Genomic DNA, 20,340 nt, shown 5'->3' with positions numbered 1-20,340 from the left:
ACACCACCCATATGACAACCACTGGCAGACTAATAATAGTTACAGAGAAAGATCGCATTTCCATAGTAATGAATATGACAGAGATTACCATAGAAACAGACAATATGGGAACAAAAACAATTATTATCAAGGGAGACAGGATAACTTCAGACGCAACAGTTCAGCGCGCAGTTACGATTCCGGGAGAAATTCTCCACCACATGACCGACAAACAAGAAACTATGTAAACTACCGACAAAACGACAGACCTGAATTCCATCAGAACTGGCGGGATTCAAACAGAGCAGGGCACTCTCAACAAGGTGAATTTGTAGAAGTTAGGTCTCCTAATCCCAATAACGACGCACGCTAACAAAGAGACAGACAATGACTCGCACCACAGGCAGCCACGTGCGCCGGCTGGCTCAGGGAAAAATTACATAGACGCTAACCTTGAGAAAAATTTTAGTATTCTTTACCGATGTACCATATACCACATGATAATTCCACTGAAGCTGAAACTCTGCGTACTAGGAAGAGTAAAGGTTTACACCACATTTCACATGTAAAACCGTTTATTAAAAGATAATCTACCTTTTAACTTTTTCTTTGCCATAAAACTTTCCGCTTCAAATTTCTAGTATGCGTTGTCAGACTTAGAAACTGTTACCATGCAACAATGTTTGAAGTTAAATATCCAATCAAGAACCAAGATAACTTATTTAAACAGAAATTACGAATGCATTGTTATAGTGAACAGACATCACAGTGTTATTGTGTGTGTACATTCTTGCTTGTTAGTTGCACGATTACGTAACGACTATAAGGCTCACATACTTAGAACATGAGATTTTAATGCAACATTTTGGTTTACTTGAAAATACATTCTGGATTTAAAGTACTTTCTGTGAGATACCAGATGACACAGTGGTTAGTTTATGTGACAGCTACACGATTTTATCACGACACTACTAATGAGTGACAATTTACAATGTTGCTTTTGCAGTCTTTCTGTTTTATATCTGCACAGTTTTTCTGTATTATTCTGGAATGTAAAACATGTTTTAGTAGTAACTTTTGTGGTATAGCTACAATGAGACTGCCTTTTCCGTAGCACAACAATACGTTACAGCACAGTAGTTTCTTCATCATGGCAATAAGCGTAATAACTAAGATATCTATACGCAAAGCATTTCACTTTTGTTTATCATGAGGTAAGTACATTGGCTTCTGCAGAACTTAGCTTTCGGAGGACAATAACTACGACACTTCCACAGAGATTATCTTACAGGAAGACGCATATTTAGCGCCACAGGACACGTATTTGAGTGATTAATTTGGCACTTAAATCATTTATTTTTAAAGATATTTGAAGTACAATGACACAAAGGTTTTCCGTGATACATTTCATTCCATTGCTGTAATCTGTAACACCTGAGGGCATAATTGCATTTATCCTCAGGGGGGTACACGCTTACTTTGTGTACCATGTGTTTGGCAAGCACAAGGAGCCCTAGCTAATATGGTATTTGCTTATACAACTTTACACATTGGTACCATATTTCTCTAAGACACAAATTACACAGCTATCTGATCATTTAACTGAGAGATAAACATTTTTTTTACTACATCAGTGACACATGTTTACGCAATTACACAGTTGGGTAACTTCACACTTATGAAATTGTATTTTGTCTGTACTTTGTGAAGTGTTCATATTTTTTCGGAACCATTGTGATACTATGAGAGCTTTGAATGATGTATTTGGTATGGGATCATGATTTTTAAAGTACGTTTGAGGTAGATGACACTATTGAAATGAGCAGAGAATTTTTTTTTAGGTTTTGACATTATTGCAGAAAGCTACGACGTTTTTGAGATTTGACTGATGTGTTATGATGTTATTTTTACGACGACGATGTGTATTATGCTGTTTAGGTATGTTTATGATCAATAAGATGATGCTACCATATATGAGGAATTTGATTATGCTACGTATTTATTTTGATGAAATATTGAAGAAGTGTCGACGAATACGTATATGAATAATGAGTAGTGGTTAGGGACTCTGATTTGTGGAAAAGGATGTTGGAAACCAAGAATCGTACTTTAAGAGTTATGAAATGTGTGTAAATGCGCGAATGTATCACAATGCCGATGAAAACTTTTTGGACACTGTTATATTCATAGGATTTTGTTTCTACACATTTGCAACGCAAATTCTCGACCTGTGAAATTTTTTAAATGAGACTGTCACTGTAATGCAAATTGGTGTCGTAAATATTTCAGCATGAAAGTTAAGTGACCACCTTCACGTAATGAGTCGTGGGCACTCAGCTGCGCGACAGTTGCCTGGAAAAAAGTCATTAGTGTGTGCCTTTCAGACGCACAGGTGGAGAAAAAAAAAGGGTTCTCGCTATTGACATTCCTTTGTAGAAAGCATCGCAAATACGACACGCTCAAACTTGAAGACATATGATAACACTGTGGAGCTCTTAATTTATGATATTTACTGAAATACCTAATGAAATGACGAGAAATATTTTTATGTCTATACACCTGATTATGACTACTGTCTTTCTAGCTGAGAGATTTTTTTACTACCTTATGAAATGCCATATGGCTAATGAATGATGTTTCATGCCTTCCTTTGTACATATTTGCTCATTTTCTTTAATATCTAGTTTCTAGCTGCACTGCAGCATTGGTTATTATAAAATTTAATAGATGTACTAATATCACTATTTTCTGTCTACAGACCCAGTAAAGAACACGTTTATGATGTACTTTCTTAGAAAAGAGAGCACAAATAGACATTTCCCTTCACAGGAATTGCATAAATAATTTTTTTAATGACTTGGTAACTTTCTTGCAGAGTAAGTTTTTGTGATGCATCACTCTAGTTTTAAGATGTGACATAGGTATTAAACATGGCCATTTTTACTCTAATATTTTTTCTGCTTGAGCTATGTCATGTTTAGATATAAGTTATTACATTTACTGCTGCTAGCTTTGCCAATTTGCATTTTTTTATTGCTGTTTGTGTTAATTGTTTTGTGCTGCTGCATTGCCTCATCCCTTAGTTTAGCATCTGAGCTCAGTAGATTTAAGTTAGCTTAAGAGGGGGTAGACTATATAAGAGAATGAGTTGCGATCAATTGGAAGAAATGCATTGAGAAGTTATACGAAAAAAATACAGAAAGCAGGTATAGGTAGGATTTTCTTGGAAATAAATGATGAGGTAAGATAATGGAAAATAAATAATGAGGTAAGAAATGTGTGAACATATAAATACAGAAAGCATGCTTGGATAGAATTTTTTTGGTGGAAACAAATGTTGAAATAAGAGGAAAGATATATGGAATGAAGTTTTGGGGTGGACTGCAGTGCCAAATGTCACACTGAAAACAAACCCTGTCCTGTATTTTTGTGTTATTACACTATGTGAATTTGTGTTTTTCCTGTCTTAATGTGTTTAGCCAATAAGAGATATGTTGTAGAATTTTTCTGATAATATGTTATTTTCTTTGTAAAGATGTTTAGACATTATTTATTCTGTTCTGTTTTAATGCTCATGTGTGAAGTTGATGTTTCAAAAGTTATTCTGATCTCTTATGTATGTACTCATGTCATAATTCCTGTAACACTGATGCATATGTTATTTCGATTCTTTTGTAAAGCCTGTACTACAAATGTTATCTGTATTGTTATGTTCTTTAATGATGTATTTTGTACCTTTGTAATTGTATTCTTATGTTATGAAATTGTAATTGACACCAGTTCATCCTATTATTAACTTGTAAGTTCCATTTCACTGCACACGTTTCTGTTGGTCATAGTATATGGACAATATGTGAGAAGTAGGAACTGTTAGTGTTTGCACATGTGTTAATAATTCAGCAAGGGACTGGATAACAGCGTTGCTGGTTCTAAGGACAATTCCAAAAACTTTGTGAGTGCACAAGTGATGGTTATGGACTTGCTATATTATCCGCAAGACTCTTCAATGGTGATTGTGCACCTGCACAGTCACAACAGATGGCTGCTGGCCATCTCTTCAAGGACTACAGTGGGTCTGCATCTTTGATGACCCACCAATACCATTATTTCTACAAGGACTGCAGTGGTTCTGCACCTCTGGTGGCCCACCAATACCGTAATCTCTACCAGGACTACAGTGGATCTGCTCTGTGATGACCTACCTACCAATATTCTTCAAAACGTCGAATGACTCTGCTGTGGGTTTGCTCTATTGTGGCCCATTACCTGTCGGCATGTCATGAGTCAGTACTGTCTTTCCGTTGGAAGGACAACACTACTTCTTCAAGACTGCATGGAAATCCACTACTTCCGTGTGCATTGTCTTTTACTGCTCAGACTTTGAGAAAAGAACGGCAGTTTTACTGTGATGAATGATCAGGACTGTCTTTACGGACTGTGAGAAAATTTTAGCTTTTGACCAACATTGTATTAATAAGTGTGTGCATTTGATACCTTTCTTACTGTAATTATGAAAACTTTTTTCAAATCTGTATTGGCCAGTGCCCAAAACAATTTGTAAAATTTTTGTGGGGACCATGGGGGCTATGTAAGTAGGCTGTTTAGGTTTTTATATTGGCAGCGTTACGTAGCGCTCTGTATGAAAATCACTGGCTGTGCTGTGTGCAGTCTGCGGCTAGTTTACATTGTTGTCTGCCATTGTTGCGTTGGGCAGTTGGCTGTTAACAGCACATAGCGTTGCGCAGTTGGAGGTGAGCCGCCAGCAGTGGTGGGTGTGGGGAGAGAGATGGCGGAGTTTTGAAATTTGTAAGACTGGATGTCATGAACTGCTATGTATATTATGATTTTTCAACACTATTAAGGTAAATACATTGTTTGTTCTCTATTAAACTCTTTCATTTGCTAACTATGCCTATCAGTAGTTAGTGCCTTCCGTAGTTTTTAATCTTTTATTTAGCTGGCAGTAGTGGCGCTCGTTGTATTGCAGTAGTTCGAGTAACGAAGATTTTTGTGAGGTAAGTGATTTGTGAAAGGTGTAGGTTAATGTTAGTCAGGGCCATTCTTTTGTAGGGATTACTGAAAGTCAGATTGCGTTGCGCCAAAAATATTGTGTGTCAGTTTAAGCACAGTCACGTATAATTTTTCAAAGGGGACGTTTCAACTGAAGCGCCTAGAACCGCTCGGCCATAGAGTTTGTAAAATTCGAGCTTACTTGAAGGAACTGTGCTTATCTGATAGCCATAGGTACAGCCACCATTACATTAAATACTATGAGGATCGTAACCAGAAGTAGGTAAATAATCGCTCATCATGTACATAACGGTGGAAACGTTCTGCTTATTTACAGTGTGCTGGACGAAGGAGACATTTCTGTGCTCGGACACCAAAGTTCTGCATCCAGGTGGTATAGAGGTCACCAACGGCAAACGTTCAGGACTTACGGCATTTTTACACTAACGACTTTCTTGCTTGCTACTTGTAGCCATTGAGTCTACTGGAGCCCCCTAGTGTACATTTCCTCTAGGTACCGAGCACCACCTGTCAAGAGTGATAGGCGCCCAAATTGCGTGTGTTATGAAAGCCATCTGTTGTGCAACTTGGCATTTGAACAATGAAAGTGAGATCACATTAATGGGCTCCCCTGTCAAAAGCCTGAATAAGCGCCTTTTGCAGCACGGACTGTTGCAAGACATGCAGGGAGAGAGTTAGTGAGTTTCTGGATGGTACCAGCAGGGATATGGAGCCATGTCGACTCCAGTCACACCCCTCTATAGGGAGTGCTGCTCCATTGCTGTGGCCAGCTGCGCTCGGTTTCTCGTCAGAGGATCCACAACGCGAACAGCCTGACCAAGGTGGTCGCACAGATTCCCGACTGGGTTTAAATCCGGAGAGTTGGCAGTGAAGTACAGTAAACGTATCCTGGTACTCTTCGAACCACGCATGTACACTACGAACTGTGTGACACGTTGCATTGTCCTAATGGTAAACGCCATTCTGCCGAGGAAAAGCAAACTGCATGCAGTGGTGGATAAGGTTCCCAAGGCTAGATGCATGGATCCGTTAAGCCTTCCAGAATGACGAGATCATCCCGGCAATGCCACCAAACCATTCCTCAGACCCTTACACTCCCTCTTCCGGTCTAGAAGCTTCCGTAATTGTTACAGGATGTTTGCTTTCAGTACAACAGAACATAAAACGTCATTAATCTGAAAAGGCCTCCTTCGCCACTCAGTGTACGTCCAGTTGCTATATTGGCGTTCAACTTACAGCTTTCATCACCGATGAACAGCATACAGCATGGGTGTATTACTCAGGTGCCTGCTGCGGGTACCATACGCTGCAATGTTTGCTGGACAGTTGTTGAGGAGATGCTGCTGGTAGCATCCAGGCGGTGAGTTGCTCAACAGCTGCATGTCTATTCGCCCGAACACATCTCTGCATCCATCATTCACTCCTGTCATCTATGGTCCGTTGGTGCACCACAGTTGCTTCGGTGCCGGTGTTGGACAGCGCCACACATAGTATTCTTCAACCAAGGCTGCACCCAATCAGTTACATAGATAGATGCTTCGGAAATGCTTCCACCCCGGGCCCAAAAGCCAATGACCATTCTCTTTAGACGTCAGATAAATAGCTCCGCTTCTACGTTACAACGACTGAACTGTTTATCAGGGTCCCTGCGACACTTAGAAACCCTCCACTGTTAGTGCTGCCACCTGCCGTCTGTGAGTGGTTATTGCACGTCACGTCGAACACAGGCGGTGGTCACATGACTGTGACTAGACCATATATACCGCCTTTGGAAAAAAAAGGCAAAATATAGGAACAACGTTGACAAACTAGTACTGAGAGTAGAGTCTACAAATGAAAAAAAAAAATAAACTCCGTCCGAACAGGCCTTGGAAGACCCAACGGGACCGACCGGCCGCCGTGTCATCCTTAGCCCACTGTCGTGATGGAGGGGCATGTGGTCAGCACACCGCTCTCGCGGCCGTATGTCAATTTACGAGACCGGAGCCGCTACTTCTCGATCAAGTAGCTCCTCGACTTGCCTCACATGGGCTGAGTGCATCCCACTTGCAGACCGGATGGTCACCCATCCAAATTCTAGCCCAGCCCGACACCGCTTAACTTCGGTGTTCTGACGGGAACCGGTGTTACCACTGCGGCAAGGCCGTTGGCTAGAGTCTATAAATGACTAAACTAAAATTCATAGTCCCACGGGTCTACAATGGTCATATGACTAATATTCCACGCTGCTGAGAACTGAAGTAATAGGAAAAGTGTCGTCAAAACATTTCAAAATTTAAACACTTATTTGCTCATTAAAACATTGTAGTGGATTTTGAAAAGTGGTATGACAAAAAAGGGCGCCTATACACTGAGTACTAAAAATGTAGTACATTCAAAAACTGATTCATGGAAATTAATACGCAAATGAGGTTACAATGAAAACAAATTGATTGAAGGATTAATAGGTGGAAACATTTCTGTGCATAGACAGAACTCAGTAACTGCACTGGTAGGGGGGATGAGTTATTTCATCTCAGTACTCGACAGTCGGGTACATATAACCATGTGCGGTAGATGCGATGCCGGTGCCATGCGTCGATCACTCTTGTCATGTGTTTGGTTGAGGGTGACAGCCAGCAACTTACATCTTCCGTGTTCTGCAGATTAGAGACGACACTCTCTCTGACATAGCTCGTTCCTTCTTCTGCACTAGCCGATCCCTCAGTCATGGGGCAACTCGGCAGGCAACGTGCTTTTATTGTTCTTGCACTATCGGCGACTGTTGCCTGCTATGATTACCTCACATAGGCAATGTTAACGTAACATTTGAGGCCGAGGTTAGAGAGGGAAGCGCAATCGGATGCTTAAAGATTCGAGCATCAGACTGCGAGGAAGGTCCATTCGACGTGGAACAGAACTGAGTGCGTCAAAAAGTGACGATAGGCATCAGAATGAATGCAGGGGTGTAAGTCTCAAGATTGAATCGACATTATGTTGGCATGCCACCAGAAGGAAACTCACTGTCTTTCTCTCTTCTCCTGTCCTCCTTTCTCTTTCGCTGGTTGCTGAGCGATGTTTCCATCTCACTGACCGAACTGGAACTGCTCTTGCCTGGCAGTTTTGTTGAACTGTCCGCACTCTTTCCCCCAGGGCGCTGAATTTCCCACCCAGTAACTGAGCTCTACAGTCTTCACACAAGGTGAAAATTTCCGATGTTGCAGCGGCAGGCAGATAACCTAGGAACTCTCACTTCGCTCTATCAGGTATTCCATGTTGCAGTACTTTACACCGTCGTCTGCAGCTCCCTAGCGTACTACACACCACTAGGATTTTCTTCAAGCGTCTCTCTGCACTCCTGAGTTGCCAATAAATGAGCAACCCAACAATAAACCGGCACGTTTTTAACGAGAATGTCTGTGCCTTGCTGAAGGGGATGTCGCCGACCTTATATTTGCTAATTTTATGTACCCTTTTTTTCTATGGAACTGTTATACCTAGAATATTGAAGTTTTGATGTTTTCAGTATGTATTGCTAGCTCACCGAACTAGAATCAATGCTTGTTTTTTGGTGTAATATTTATGAATTTTTTAAAAGTAACCTACTCTAATTGCCGAAGATTTCATGTAAATCTACCTTATTCAGAGAATAAGCCAGCTCTTTTCATGAGTGTAGTTCAGTGGCACCTTTTAACTCTTTTATTGCAACACTGAAAATGTCAAATGCTAGAAAATGCCATTGAAGTAGTTTATTTTGAAAATTCACAAATTCCTCATATTTTGTTGTAAAAGTGTCCATTAGAGTTATCAGGGTCATCTTCTGGTTCTTCTTCTTCACCTAGAAGCATTCTTCTTATTTCTGCCCTTGCTTTCTTTGTGTTAAATTCACTTGTGTACAAAGCCTTGCTTACTCGCACTTTGTCGAGAAGCTGAAAAACTTTGATGGTGTTAACATCTAGAACAATGCCAAGCTTTTCCATGACCATTAACTATCCAGATGACCAGCACGGAATGAAATAATAATATCACTGACTCCCTATTCCGAGGTTTTTATTCCAACAAATACCTTGTTAGGCATACAAGGCCATTAATTTTCCAGTCAGCAGGACCTCCACAAATATTACAACACAAATAACTCTTGACACACTCACAAAAAATAGAAAAGTCCACTAAAACACATAGTTCATTAGAAGTTACATATGTAACTTCACTTACATGCCTTCATAAAGTTTTTTTATGCACAAGCGGGTATGCCCCTTCACGCATTCCAACTGTACAAACGAGAGAACTTTGAATATCATCAACAGATGATGAAGCAGAATCACTTACACAACAGGTGTCTGTAAATCAATTTCAATGGAACATATTCTTTTTAAGTAATGGTGCATTCCAAGGCATCGTAGAAACTATGATACTCACCACTAGAAGTAGCAAGAACACAGATATACACTTCGAACGAGACGCATACACAACTCAAAAACTCAAAGCACTATCTCACAGCTAAAAAAATGAGGTGTAAACATAACTGCTATGGCAGTGATGTCAACTGAAAGATCGAAGTTTCTACAACAGAAGAGTAAAAACCACAGCCTTAAGCAACTAATATTTTCGGAATGCAAAAGTTTGAATATAAACACATCAGAAGTTGCAGAACTTTCCTGAGCGCACATGTATTTTTAGAAACGAAATAAAAATAGTTCCAATTAGAGTTTCTTCACAAATTTTGCAACAGTTTAAGCAGAAAATTTCAAATTTTCTTGTAGACTTAAAAACTGAAAATGTAATTTTTTACCATTTGCAGCATATCATCCCCCCCTCAAGTGTCCCCAGGCGTTTGTGAGTCGGCCGCCTCCGTCTTGCTGTCCTTGAGACCTTGAGGGGCAGCCTTTCAGAGCGAATCATATACTTCAGTTAAGCCATACCTGTCTGACTTTTGGGAAAATGACACGTCTAGGTTGTAGTGCAAGTGTAACGTCATGCCCTGAGCACCTGGCGGCGAAGTAAAGTTGATTATAACTAAAGTTAAACTTTCAAACCGCTGTAGAAATAACACCACCTGTCAGAGTGACGTCAAATTGCAACAGAATATTATCGGAGAAGGGGGAAAATATATGGCCGAAGAAACATAAATAGTTACAAAATGAAGCAATAGATGGCACTGTAAGCATAATAATTTAATAGTGGTCCACTACAAATGACAAATGAATCATACAACGATCCCTAAGTTGTGCGTTTGGCGTTAAACAAACTGTACTACTCAGTGTGCATGGGTGTACAAGTGTGATACTGTTAGTTACATAAGCCGATCCACCACGGCAAGGTCACATCACATCGGATAGGAAAAATCGGTTTCTAATTGTCCTGAGGCCAAAAACCGCATAAAAAGCATCAGTCAAAATCAAATGGGATTATTAATTTCCGTGTGACTGGCGCACAACATATTCAGTATGCTGTCCACCGTTTTCTGCAAAAAGTTGAAATCGAGACCAGCATGTTCCACAACTGATCGAAATGTTTCCTGGGTCACGTTCAGAATATGTTGCGTAATCCGTGTCTTCAATGCAGCTAAGTTTGCAATCAGAACACCGAGCACAACATCTTTCAGATAGCCCTAAGGCCAGAAGTCACACGGATTAAGAGCAGGTGATCGGGATGGCGGCTGATCATTTCTAGCATTTCCGAAATGGCGCTTCAACAGATGCTAAACTGGATTTGCAATGTGCAGAGGTGAGCCATCTTGCATAAAAATGATCCCGACTATACATCCACGCTGTTGGAGACCTGGAATGACATGTTTGCACAAAATACACTCATAGCGCTTACCAGTGACGGTACAGGTAACAGGACCGGAAGCACCTATCTCCTAGAAAAACTGTGGCCAAATGATAAATGATGCCGTAAACCCGCACCACATAGTGACCTTTTCAGGATGAAGTGGTACTGGTTAATTTGAGTGTGGCTTTTCCGTTGCCCATATTCGACAATTCTGTGTATTGACATATTTTGTCAGATGGAAGTGGGATTCGTCCGTCCCCAAAATCTTCCACGACCTATCATTGTCGTCTTCCATGCGAGCAAGAAATTCTAAAGGAAAAGGTCTCTCTTCCTAGCAGGTCAACAGTAAGCAACTCGTGCACATGGGTAATTCTGAATGGACAGCAAAGAAGGATGTTTCGTAGGATGTTACGCACTCTGCTCGCGGGTACGCCCAATGTTCGGGCAATTCTCCGTGCACTGCATGTTTGCGCACCACCACTCGTTTCCTCCTGCATTGCTGTGGCCACTGCTTCCACTGACGTCGAATCATTTCGTTTCCTCCCTCTACCAGGTTGCACACCAAAGAACCGTCTTTTCGAATTTCCGAATCATTTTCTCCAGACTCACGGCAGTCATCGGACCAACGCCTTTTTTCAAACCCTTCAGTGTCCGGAACTTCTACAGGTTCTAATAATCAGACACGTGAATTAATTGCAGTAAATCACTTGTGCCCAGTAATGGTCATGACGTAAACTGAGTGGCAAATAGTACTATAGAAGAAAATGCGTCATGCCTATAGCTGCAGCTGAAAGCGGCTGTTCATTAAATTGAAAGCGCAAGTGTGCCAAGTGAATCCTGAACTGGTCGAAATGTTATAAAGTGACTTTACTTTCCCTGCACATTATGTCGCAGTTGTGGCTTAATCTCACCGTAGTGCAGCAGGGGAGGCTGAAGTGGCTGCAGAATCAATCATTGGCTGCAACAACGACCCTCTCCATCATCAAAATGCAAATAAGTCAGAATTTTCTCTAAGTCCCTATGTTAACTATTGCAGCGGCGGGCTGGTGGCATCCCTTGCCAAGTGAAGTTGCGAACGTTGCTGGAAAAGAGGAGGAAGTCTGTAATGAAGTCATTTTTGATCTAATGTTTTCTACGAGGAAATCTCACGTTGCCGCATTTCAGACTGGCTGGGCTTTGGACCTACCGATCACCAACCGATCATATTGCTCCGTAGAATACGCTAGTCCCCTTCCCTGGGCTATCCCCTCTTTGGTTAACCAGCAACGTGTGTTCTAACATTTTACATAGAAAAAAGTCATCTCAAACTCTCTCTACATCTCTCTCTTTGACCTCGTCAGCGCAGCCAAACTACACTATCTAAATTCTTGTTTATTTATGTGAGCTAATCTCTGTGATTCTTATATCGAGTAAAAGTTAATTTCTGTTAAGTGAACATGTCCAGCGGCCTCTCATACCTTCAGAAGGCCAAAACTGCAGGTCCCCATTCCATTTCAGAGATGTCTATGTGTGTCATCTGGTGATTTACGAAGAGAAACTTAGATTTCTATGCTTTCCATTTTTGTTAAAAGTAGTGCCTCTGCTAAAATGGTTCTCGTCGTCCCACTATCTGGGCCTGTAAATTGTTTTGTGGCAGGGGATTCCTGAACCACTGGAGATTTTATTTGTGTTCGTTGTCTGTGTACATGCACGATGCTTGGACGCCCCCTTGCAGCAAATACAAAGATCTGTCCGACCTGTGGGTTACTGACCTGCATTTCCCTGGGTTGTTGATCCACGAAATGGCTTAGAGCGAGGTTACTAATTTTGCTCCCCTTGCAGCTTGTTTAAAACTGTACCAGCCAGAATACTTTCAATGTCCTCTCATTTATATATGGCATGTAAATCTGTATCAGCATTAATTGATGAGTTACACCCTTCAATTTCCGACAATCTCTAGTACTGTAGTTTATCACATTCTTCGACGTTCAGATCAAATGGGTCTTTCATTATGAGTTTACGTACGTTACGTCACTGTTTCTGTAAAACAGACAAATAACAGAGGCTTGAGTAATTATTTATGAAATCAGTGGATGAAGTGGCCTCATCGTAGTTGCCCTGTAGCTAACATGTTCTTACTTAAATGGTTATAAAAAGGCTTCCATGAGCACTGATAACATGATAAATTAACATACAAACGCAATGCATCACTGGCAACTTCAGCATGAAAGTGGAATAACCTCGAACTGTTAATGGAAGTATGGTTGAGCCTAGCCTTTGCTATGATGTGTGCTACGCGTCAGAGGGTCAATAAAACGAAATAATATGATTTGTACTCTTATTCCATGAACGTGTCGTTCTTCCAGTTTAACTGAGGAACTTCATTATTCACAAAGTAAAAGAGTCATGTGTTCGTATTAGGCGCGCGCGCGCGCGCGTGTGTGTGTGTGTGTGTGTGTGTGTGTGTGTGTGTGTGTGAGTGTGTACGTGTTGGGGCTTACGGGCGCTCATATACGCAAAGAAAGTGGGAAAAGAAGAAAAATGCTGTATAAGAAAATAAAACGTAAGGAAAACGAGAAAGGGGCGCCAAGGATGCCGCAGGAAATTATCACTGGCTGGCAACTTACATAAAATATGGGCGACCAGTTGCTCTGCGAACAAATTACGACCCTCCTCCTAAAATCTTGGTAAAAACATTAGACAAGTCACAGAACTTTAAAGCTTTGACCACGTTCGTTTGAATATTTCCTAAAAGAGGTGGCAGATCCGCTGGCAAGTCAGCCGCGGCCCGCTGGTCAGAAAATAAAACGCAATCCAATAAAACGTGACGCACAGTGATCTGAACGCCACAAGCACCACACATTGGAGGGTCCTCTCGCCTGAGCAGGAAGCCATGCGTCATAGGACTGTGGCCTGTGTGAAGACGAGAACCTCGTCCCATCTACAGTACTGGAAGGAAGTACACCACACACACGTTGTGGGCTTGACTAAACGGAGCTTATTGCCAGTCACTCCAACCACTCATCCTCCCACCGACGCATGACTCGTGAACTCAACAGCGAGGTGAGTACGTGCAGGGGGATGGCACACTGAAAGACTTGCGAATCGAGACACGCCTCCTTGGCTGCAAGATCTGCCTTTTCGTTCCCAGCAATGCCGACGTGCTCTGGAAGCCAGCAGAAAGCCACCCCCTTCCCCAGTCGTTTTAGTTGGAGGAGGGCATCCTGGATGGTCTGGACTATTTTATCTGCGGCATACAAACGTTGCAATGAGTGAAGGGCACTTAGTGAGTCGGAATTGACAAGAAATTTAGGACGGGAAGAACGTCTCATCTGTTCCAGTGCCCGCAAGATCGCAGACAATTCTGCGTCAAAGACAGTAAACGCTTGAGGCAGTCGGACCTTGAGGACACGATCCGGAAAAACAACAGAGCAACCAACGGAATCCCCGTTTTGACCCATCCGTAAGAACAGCTACATAGTCGTGGTGCTCGGATAAAATGGCAGAAAATGTTGTATTAAAAACGGTGGCAGGAGTGCAATCTCTCTTGTACCGCACCAAATCTAAAATCACACTGGGCCTCTCCAGTAACCAGGGTGGCAGGCGGTTAAAACCCTGTATTTGGGGCTGTACGGGCTCCACACCGAGGGACTCCACCACACGTTGCACGCGTGTCCCAAACGGCATCGTGGCTCGGGGACGGTGGGAAAAAAGACGGTCCAGAGGCGGATGAGCAACAACATGGTGAGCGGGTGAGATTGGAGCTGCAAGAAACTTAAAAGCCTGGGGCACCAGCAGGAGCTGTCGTCGGATGGTATGTAGCGGTTCCCTAGCCTCAGCACAGAGACTGGGTATGGGACTGGTCCGATAAGCACCTGTGGCCAGCCTAATTCACTCATGGTGGACAGCGTCAAGGATCCGCAAATAAGGGGCCTCGCTGACTTATACATGATCAGGCTCCATTAGCACTGAAACGTGTTCTCCATCTACAGGGTGAAAATTATTTAAACCGACAAACTCTAGGTGGTTGTAGGGGACATCAAAACAAATATTTTTCCCTAATGTAATTTTTTCTATGAGGAGTATTTAAACCAGTAAAGGAAGATTTCTCTGGCGGCAAATTAATTAAACCAACAAACACTTTTACATTTTTTTATGACTAAGAGACAACACATTAACACAACCTAATTTCAATAACAGTAGATTTTCAATAATGCCTCCATTGACACGTAAACAAAGGTAACAACGTCGGATCATGTTCTGTCTGACACGGGCAAAAACCCCTGGGGTATCCTGAATTATTCCTGCTGCTGCTACTATCCGGGCAACCAGATCCTCTTCTGATGCAACAGGAGTTGCGTAAACAAGGTTGCGCATCTCTCCCCACACAAAAAGTCCAGAAGGGACATATCTGGGGATCGAGCAGGCCATGGTACAGGACCACCTCTGCCAATCCACGTTTCTGGGAACCGTAGGACCAGGAATCGACGCACACGACGACTGAAATGTGCCGGCGCCCGTCATGTTGGAACCACACGCGTTGTCTTGTAGGGAGCGGCACGTCTTCCAGCAATTCTGGCAGTGCTCTGGCGAGATAATTGTAATAGTGCCTGTCATTTAATGGCCTAGGTAGCAGATACGGCCCAATTAAACAGTCCCCAACAACACCGACCCACACATTACCGAAGAACCGCACTTGATGAGTGCTAGTAACTGTGGCATGTGGGTTATCCTCACTTCAAACATGCGAATTGTGCATGTTGAAGACTCCATCACGTCCGAACGTTGCTTCATCGGTAAACAACACAGAGGATGGAAATGTAGGATGCATTTCACACTGTTCCAGGTACCACTGCGAAAACTGTGCTCTGGGTGAATAATCAACTGGTTCCAGATTGTGGACACGCTGTAAGTGAATTGGAGGTAACAACTGTTCTCGAAGGACTGTTCTTACACTCGTCTGATACGTCCCCACGTTACGTGCAATTGCACGAGTGCTGATTGAAGGATCCCGCTCCACATGCTGCAAGACAGCTTCCTCAAATTGCAGCGTTCTTGCCGTGCGAAGGTGTCTCTGTCCAGGTAATCTGCTAAATGACCCAGTCTCACGCAGACGTTGGTACATAGCACCAAAGGTCGTATGATGCGGGATACAGCAATTAGGATATTGTTGTTGATAAACCCGCTGTGCAGCTCGTCCGTTGTGGTGTGCTACGTAGTATGCACCAACCATATCAGTGTACTCACTCCAGGTGTATCGCTCGATTAGTAAACAGAGACAATGCACTACCACACTGGTGGACAGCAGTAGCCTTGCGTACATAGTTCTGCGTAGTCAGTGTGTACACAACTTTCCCACTAGAGCCCCCCTCGCTAAGCACAACAGAGCAGGCACAGCGCTTGTCCGTCTCCACACTACGAGATGGCGCTGCCATAGAGACGGACCAAATTCTGCTTCTGCCGATCCGTGTATTAATATGTAACACAGCCAATGAGATTGCTGCTAATGTAGAACCTTTTCTCCTTGCGGATCACACTCATGCAGTGATACATGAACGTGTGAAGTATTGTCTGTACCAGTCTACAGTCAAGTTTCAGTCTGCACCTAATAAGACACTTTTGTCAAGTATCAGAGATATATGTGAGAATAAGATTAATGTACCAATACCAAAGGAGCTTCAGATTGTCAATTGTAAATAGCATCCAGAACCAAGATAAGTAATTTTTATGCTTGTTATTATTTTAATAAATGTGTGTGAAAATTAATCAAGTTCTGTTTAAAGTTGGTCACCATCAATCTGCTACTCTAAGCGTGCAAGTGGCATTTCTATCGTCTGACCTAACAGCAGAAGATAAACACGCCATGATAAGACCATGAGACATATTGCTGACACTCGCCTACTTCGTTAGAGCGACAAGTCAAATAATCTCATGGTGTGTGTACTGAAGTTCTTACTGTACGCACACCACAAGCCTACAACTGAAGATCGTAATACGGCCTCTAACAACTGAAGAGCGTAATACAGCCTCCACCCATTTAAATAATCCTCATAGGAAAAAATGACAATAGGGAAAAATATTTGTTTTGATGTCCCCTACAACCTCCCATAGGTTGTCGGTTTAAATAGTTTTCACCCTGTAGAGCTTTTCATATTTGTGTCCAACAGCCGCAAAAATTAATATAAATGGAAGTACGTGAGCATTAAAAGTTAACATCAGACGGTGGTCTAAGGAGTTAAAAGACGGTTCGTGATCAAATAAATAATATTTTGCGGAACATCAGGGAAGAGTGTACTTTCTAATATTGTTGCCATGCACTCTCAAATTCAGTTAGTTCCGCGGTGTTTTATGATTTACCAGCAGCAATGTCAGACATTTTCGTAGCAAGTGTTCCACGTCAGCCACAGATTCGAAGAAACGCGACATTCCGATGCTGCAGTACAAGCAAGCAAGCAAGTTCAGTAATGTCGAACTGGCTTGGTTGCGCGCAAGGAGCGGGCAGCGACCACGCCTCGTCGCGTGATTGGCTCGCGTGCCAGACGGCACTCTAAGACGTCCCCCTCCCCCGCCTACACGGGCTCTTGGTGGCGCATTCTCCAGGCTGTAACAGGAATTAATGTAGAGTGGTAAGTGAATAATTTACCAACGTTCGTCAGCAGCTCGCCTGCTCTCGCGCTCGCTATCAACACGGAAGCTTGAAAGGGGAAGCTTTTTACTTAATTGGTTGCATGCGTCATGCGATTACGAATCTTTCTGCTGCCGTCTTGCAGCGCCCCGAATCACAGGAAGGCGTTTTCACGTCACCCGTAACACCTGTTTGTTTCGTTGGCGCTTCAAATGTTCTGATCTGTAAGAAAGGTGTGATGTTAACGGCGCTGTACATACACAATATCAGAGAGGTCCCAGTACAACTCCTGACCTGTGCAGTTGGAGAAAAACGAGGGCGCGCAGAATGCCTCCGAATTTTTAATACCAAAACTCTTAAAAGCTTTAAGCAAACGTTATTAACAATCTACAATTTTATTCTTCAAATATGTATTCAGACGTGCTTTATTATTTGGCTGAGATTTATAGTTCACGAACAAACTCACCTTAACTCTAGGCGACCGATTAGCTCCCCTACATACATCTAATGCTACACTGCTCCAAGATTTTTACTTTTTGGGATGTGAAGAAGCACTTTTTCAGATGCAGATGGAGGCTTGCAGTCTGAACACATTTCAACACGGTTTTTAGGCGACTTAGATTTTCAGAAAATGTCTTCGAAAAAACGATAGTGTCATCCAGATAGCAAAGACATGTCGTCCATTTAAGATGTTACAGCATAGTTTTAAGTCATAGAGGTCACCAGGACTACTGAAAGCAACCTTTCCCAGTCAGCCCCGTCAACCTCGATTTGTTAGTATGTCAGCTTGTGCGTTGTTGAGAAATACTTTTGCTCCTTTCAGGTAGACTTGGGTGTCATCAAAGCCTGGCAATGAATAAATATTTTTCGTCGTGCTTTTGTTATCGGCAGTCGACACAGAAACGCCATCATTCTTCTTCACAAGAACTACTGTAGGAGACCAATGATCCTCTGAAGATTCCATGATGTCATATTGCAGTATATTCTCCACTTTCTCCCGGATTATCCGTCGTTCAGCCGTGAACCCACTATGTGAGCGTTGGCTAATTGATGGATGATCCCCAGTGTTGATACGATGTTTTATCATGAGTCGCTTTGTTTGTCTTTTCTCCACTCCATATCTGAAAACATCCTAAAACTGACACGGAACGGCTATTACTCGCTGACGTTGTTTCTCGGTAAGGACAGACCTTATTGGCTAATGTGATGGCAGCTTCCTCCCCTACAGTGCCAGCAGTATTATCGGAGAATGGTTCTTTATCGATAGCACTAAGCTGCCCTTCCTTGACTGGTTTAGCTTTTCTTACATGCAAACCTGTAGTGATGAGTTATGGACTGCTTGTGACAGTTAGTGATTCGAAGTTCTCCATGATCGCCGACAATGCTTGTCATTAACGCCAGCATGTAGATTTATTTTATACATGTAAGAAACTTTTTGAAATCGACAAAAGATTCACAATGTAATTGAGCTTCTTGACTTTGATTCGTTTCATTGATGACAGCATAACAATGACTTCAATGGCAAAGATCCGCCCATGTGCTTGTTGCAATAACTTCCAACAGTGGAACAACTACTTTTTGTACTGATCAGAACCTACAAGAACATGCTTGTGAATTATTGTATTGTTGACTAATTCAAACAATGCTGGAATGGTAGAAAATTTTTCAGCTTGGGAAGGAATCACAAAGGGAGTTCCATAGTGTTCATCTTTGGGTCCACTCCAATTCTTCTACACGTAAACGACCTTCCACTTAACATCAACAAACAGAGCTGCTGCTTTTTGCAGGCGATAATAGTGTTATAATAAACCCCATTAGAGAGAAGAGAACAAAATAAATTATAAATGTTGTCCAAGAACTGCTAAGTAGTTCTCAGAAAAAATTTGAAAAAAGACACTGTATTCAGTTCTATTAACAAGTAGAGTAATTAGAACAATTGTTGTAACAAGTAAAGTAATTGCAACAATTGATGTAGCACACGAGCAGGAATCAGGAAATAAGGTAAAAGGCTACAAATTTTTGGGTGTACATCTTCGTGAAAACTTGAACTCGAAGAAGCATGTTACTCAGCTTCTTAAACAATAAGTTCAGTTACTGTTGCTCTTCTTATGCTTGCAAATACTGGAAACAAACGAATTAACCTCCTGACACGTTTTCATATTTCCATTCAATACTGTCTTGTGGAATAATTTGCTGGGGTGACTCACCACTTACAAAGAAGGTTCTGATACACAGATGGGAGCAGCAAGAATAATACGTGGTGTTCACCCACAGACGTCATGTAGCTACCTCTTCATGGAGCTAGGCATTTATCTGCCGCGTCGCAAAACATATATTAGATAATGAAATTCGTCACAAATAAGCCATCGCTATTACAGAAGAACAGTGATGCCCTTATCTACAACACTGGAGGGTAAAAATGACTTATTACCAATCATTAAAGGTGTTAGTGGTTCAGAAAGGTGTTCAATTTGGAGCAAGAAAAATATTTGATCATTTGCTCAATAACATAGAAAGTCTGCAGTTAGCAAAGAAAATTATAAATCTAAGCTAAAATCATTACTTCTGGACAACGCTTTCTACAGCTTTGAATAAATTCCGTTTAGAAACTGTTAGCATGTAAAAATCTAAAAAAAATCTTGTTTTTAAGTGTAGTTGCATGAGTAGGACAAAAAAACAAATAATTTGTTCATTACTGTTAACACTTAACAATACCCACGTATCCTGTAAATTGACCCGTTCCGCACCATTCAATAAAGGAATCGTACAAATGATTTATGGAACATGTAACTAACCACCCAACTAACTAGAAGATGAATTTCTGCAACTCCTTTCGTTAAGTACAAGATTTTTGTCAGCTTCTGTCATATTTAGATTCACAATGTACCATAGGGCCAAAACGCTCTATACGTAGGATAGCGTCGTTTCGCCATGGCATTGGGTTCTATTCTTCAAGTGTTCTTCCACGTGCA

Source organism: Schistocerca piceifrons, chromosome 3 (genome assembly GCF_021461385.2).
Source record: "Schistocerca piceifrons isolate TAMUIC-IGC-003096 chromosome 3, iqSchPice1.1, whole genome shotgun sequence".
In the NCBI taxonomy this organism is placed as follows: domain Eukaryota; kingdom Metazoa; phylum Arthropoda; class Insecta; order Orthoptera; family Acrididae; genus Schistocerca; species Schistocerca piceifrons.
The sequence above is the reverse complement of the archived record's forward strand: the minus strand, read 5'-3'. Positions refer to the sequence as shown.